At 50.8% G+C, this 4,751-nt stretch overlaps 1 protein-coding gene across 1 annotated transcript in view; it reads left to right on the top strand.

Annotated features, from left to right (window-relative positions):
• Positions 1-263: 263 nt before the first annotated feature.
• The window catches only part of ABCA3 (ATP binding cassette subfamily A member 3), an 89,982-nt gene continuing 85,494 nt past the window's right edge, over positions 264-4,751 (top strand). Inside the window, exon 1 of the mRNA XM_019507670.1 lies at positions 264-379. The gene's annotated coding sequence lies outside the window, so the exon portion shown is untranslated. The remainder of the gene's footprint in view (positions 380-4,751) is intronic.

Here is a 4,751-nt window from a genome sequence, read left to right on the forward strand (position 1 = left end):
CCGGCTCCGCCAGGCCGCGGCGGAAGCAGGCGGGCGGCACCGCGGCTGCTCGGAGCAGGACCCTGCCCAGCGGCTTTGTTGTGCGGGGGGAGGCGGCGGAAAGACGGGTCCTGCCAGTGCGTGTGGGCGGGATGGAGCCGCCTGCAGGGACCGGGAAAACCTCCCGGCGCCCGACCTCGTTTCTGAGGTCCGGATTCCTGCGTGCGTGGGAGCAGGTGGATGATCCCTTGTTCTTGTCTGCGTAGATGGGGGACGAAGAGGGCGACTCGTAGCGAACGTGTCTGGTAGCTGGAACAAGTGTGTTGAGTTAAAGTCAGTGCAAAGAAGAGCTACGCTTTAGGGAGTCCTTCAGCATCGCTGCTGGCCGTGCGATCTCCAGGTAGGCCCCCCACACCGGTGGGTACTCTGTGGCAGCCTGATCTGGGCCCTGAGCAGGAACCTGGAAACCCTGCTTTTGAATTGCTGGCATTGCCACTGGCTTGCTGTGTGACCTTTGGCAAGTCGCTTAACCACCCTGCGTCAGTCCCTCTGTCTATACATTTCTTTGCCTTTTGGCAGTTAGTTGATGGCTGTGCTCTACTTTGAGGCTGCAGAGTGCTGTGTCAGTGCCAAGGGTCAGAACTGAACCCTGTTACTTGTCTGCTCTGGTGTCACACTCAGGGCTCAGAACTGGGGTCTAAGCTGGAGCTACGAGGGTTTCTAAGGTAGGTAGCCATCCCTTTGGGCTCTGGTTCCCTCTGCCCTGTGGGAGTAAGCAGTGCTCAATTGCTTGCTCTCCATTAAAACTTCTGCCTGAAGAGGGTTCTGATGGAACAATCAATATTTTAACAGCGAGAGAATGGGCTTTTTAATGGGGAAAGTACTGTTTTATAAAAGGGAAATGAAGTGGGGTTTTTCTTTTTTCTTTTTACTTGAATGTGGAAAGAGGAGGGTGAATGGGATGCAGAGTGTTTGATGAAGGCAGGGTGAATTTGGCTTGGGCCCATGATCGCTGAGATTGAGACAGGTTTGGCTCCGGGCCATCCCCGCTTGTGGGGACTGCAATTCCTCTGTGAAATGTCAAGTAGTTGAAGTAATCTTCACCCATCTGGGGTTTTGTTCCTTTTGGTTCATAACTGCTGTTTTCCCAGGCTCAAACATGCCGCCTGGCTTGCACTGTTCTTCCCGTTGGCATGACTCAGTGCCGACCTCAATTCGCTTTGCTGCAGGTTAGTGGAGGCAGAGTGCTCGCGATGCTGCAGTGCACAGAGCAAAGAGATCCTGTGATTCTGTTTTAGCTTCTCATCTTCTGCAAAGGCTGGCTGTCTCTCTTAGCAATGATACAATGGATGCCTTCATCTTCCCACACCACTGAAACATTTTTGAGCAAGTAAAGACACAGATGCTAGAATATTGTGTGCTGCCCTCACCGGCCCATCCGGACTTCCCAGTGATGCCAAGGCTGGGCATGGCTGAGTAATAGGATGAGGACAAATTAGCCACTGACTGAAGGTATGTCTGCCAAGTGACTCACTAATGTCGCAATGCCCTGGTATCGTTGGCGGATTTTGCCACAGAATCCTCCTGCCATGGAACCCACACAGCTCTGCTGCGCAAAGGAGTGTGAGCTAGGGGAGGCTGCCCATCTCTTGTGAGCTGCCCACCCTGCACCAGAGAGGGCCCTGTGTGCCACAAGGAGTGAGGATGAAGGAGCATCATTGTGCAAACCCTGCGACTCTCCCTTTCCTTGTACCATGGCTGGGGAGCTTTTTCTCCAGTCACTAAGGTGATGTAGTGGCCAGAAAGCAGATCTATGCCCTCAGTGGTCTGGGTGAAATTCTTGTCTTCTTGGTGCAGGCCTCCCAGCTCTAGTACAGGTATTTTAATTGCAGTTTGAAAGATCTGGGAGGCATGTGACTAGAGCACTAGGGAGCCCTGTAGCTAACTTGTCTTGTCCAAGGGATATGCTTATCTACACTGAGCTTGGCTGAAAGTATTCCATCCCATAATGGTTTGGTCTTGTAGTTAGAGTGGAAAGACCTGGGAGGCAGGAGACCTCTGCTTTAGCTCCTGCTTCACTCAGCTGAATGGTTATTTGTCCACGTTCATTGCAGTTGGCCTGTCTTAGCAAACTGGAAAGCTGAGTTGATATGTGGTGGGGGAGAGGGAGGTCCATCTTGAGATGCTGTGAGCAAGACTTCTAACAATCCTGAGCACCCATCTGACCTCATATGAGACAGGGGGTGCGCTTGGCACTCCTAAATACCAGGCCCAGGAGGGCTCCCACTGGGCTTTCTGAATCAGTGGTCATTGTGCGGGGAAAGTGGTTGCCTTGCCTCAGTTTTTCTGAGTGTACTCTGGAGGTAGTGGTCTTGGACGTAGCTGTTATCTTGGGGTCATTGATGTAATTAGGTGTCATCAGTAAGGTGTCACTCCAGCTCTATATCGCTTATGTTGAGTGGCTGCTAGGGCACAAGTAGTAATACTTACCACAGGTGGTGCGCATAAACTGTTATGTCTTCAAAGCATTGTGGATTGATAGATGCAGTATGGCCTGTCAAGAAATTGTATCTCATACAGATTACATCTATTGAGACCCTGGGGAGTCATGGAAAATGCTGATCACTTTACAGTTAAGACTGGGCTTGAAATGATCTTTGGCTGAGATATCAGATGATTGACTATGTCCTCACAAGCAGATGGGGCTTAACATGGAGCTAAGCTTTAGCCTGGGCACAGTGTACTTGGAGAGAGGCAGGTTTCTGCAAGAATTGGAAGGGCTTCTGAACTGCTGAGCTGAAATAAGGGAGAGCCTTAGCTTCAGCATTCTGGAGGGGGCTTCTGAAAGACTGGCATAGAAAAAGTATCCTAAAAAGGAGCAGATCATTTCACTCCTGATTATATTGCATCTTGGAGGCCTGCCTGCTGGGCCTCTGCTGCTGATATACCTTCCCCATCCCTCTCACCCCCCTTAAATATTGCACCTCACTCCTCCTACCCCTTCCCTATCCCCTTGCATACCCCCAGCTTAGTTTTGTCTTCCTTGTACTATTGCAAATTCTGAACCATGTCTCTGAATTTGATGGAAATACACCAGTGTGGAGCTGAGGAGAGTTGGCTTGGAGTTCAGTGGCTTTCCAGAGAGCTGGGCTTCTGTTTGCCAGGCAGTCTGCTTGCTCATCCCCTGCTTAGGACACTGCTGATATGGTGAAAATCTGGAACTAGGCTTCATGTCCTTGACATCTGCTGTTAGCTTGTGGCTTTTCAGGCCTGTTTCTTTACGTTTACCTTGTGTCATTTGCAGCATGAGGCCCATGCAAAGGAGAGTACAGGTTGTACAGGGGAAACGGTAACAGAGACTTAGTAATTTTGTTATAGTGGTGGCTCATGGTCCAGTCATGAGTGGAATATTGTCATGTTAGGGGCTCTACTCAAGAACATGGCAAAAGCCAGACCTGCCAGAAGCATTAACCAGGCAAATAGAGATGCCAAGATGAAGTAGCTTGCCCAAGGACTAGCAAAAGAACATGTGGCAGAGCCAGAAATGGAGTGAAACTCAATTCAGGTGCTGTAAACATGAGACCTTCAGCTCCACAACATGAAGGGAGAACGGTCTGAGCCTTTTGGATCTAGTAATCTGAGATATTACAGAAGAACAGAAAGGGAGGATTTTCTGTCCAAGATTTAGAGATGACTGTGTCAATTTAAAGTTAGTATGTGATGCAGTCCGGCTGTTTCCTGTCCTTCTACCTGCTGCCAGGCTAACTTCTTGGAGTATTGCTTTTGATTTGCCAAACTTATACATCAGCTTGGCACCTACCAGAGCTCCCATGCAAACCAAACTTCTTGTTAGCATAACTTGCCCTGTTGCTACTCATAGCCTGGCCTTTGAGGGAGGCCCTGATATTAAGGTTCTCTGTTGTATGTAACTGACCCTGTAGAGCAGGGTTGGGCAATTATTTGGGCTGGAGGGCCACTTCAGGAGTTTAATGAGCTGTTGTGGCGGGAGAAAGGGGGTGCTGACCTGGAATGGTGGTGTGGGGGAGCAATGGAGAGGACTTGATCCCGTCCAGCCCTGGGCCTGTCCACCCTGCACCCACCACCAGGGGTGTCAGATAGGGCAGATGGGGTCTCCATGGAGACTGGCCTGGGACCTATGCGGCAGGGCTGGGCATAGGCATGGGTGAACTGGGTGGCTGCCTGGGACCTAGACAGAAAGGGAGGTGGTAAATGGTGAAAATAATGATTATTATTATAATTATCTCTGGCTAAGGGGGGGCCCAATATTGAAGTTTGCCTGAGGTCTCCAGGAGTCTAGGTACAGTACTGCCACGCGGGCAGGGCATGCTCAGCCGGGCGGAAGGGGTGGGGCCATGGGTGGGCAAAGAGTGGGACAGGACTAGCTACCCAGATCAAGGACAATAAGAAGTCCTTTTTTAAATACATAGGGGGTAAAAAGAAGGTACCGGGTAATGTGGGTTCTCTGCAAGACACTCTAGGAAATCTGGTCATCGCGGCAGATGACAAAGCTAACCTATTTAACAATTACTTTGCCTCCATTTTCCTGAGCAGAGACCGGGTCCCCCCCCCCCACACCCCCTCAGGCCCCAGGGGAGGCGCACCCAGGCCAAGTGGCAGTGAGGATCTAGTCAGGGAACTTCTGGAGGGACTGGACATATTTAAATCAGCAAGGCCTGATAATCTCCATCCCTGAGTGCTGAGGGAATTAGCTGAGGTCATTGCGGGACCCCGGCACGGCTGTATGAGCACTC

The sequence above is a fragment of the Gavialis gangeticus genome, unplaced genomic scaffold (assembly GCF_001723915.1).
Source record: "Gavialis gangeticus isolate Ggan-Ray unplaced genomic scaffold, GavGan_comp1, whole genome shotgun sequence".
Classification (NCBI taxonomy): domain Eukaryota; kingdom Metazoa; phylum Chordata; order Crocodylia; family Gavialidae; genus Gavialis; species Gavialis gangeticus.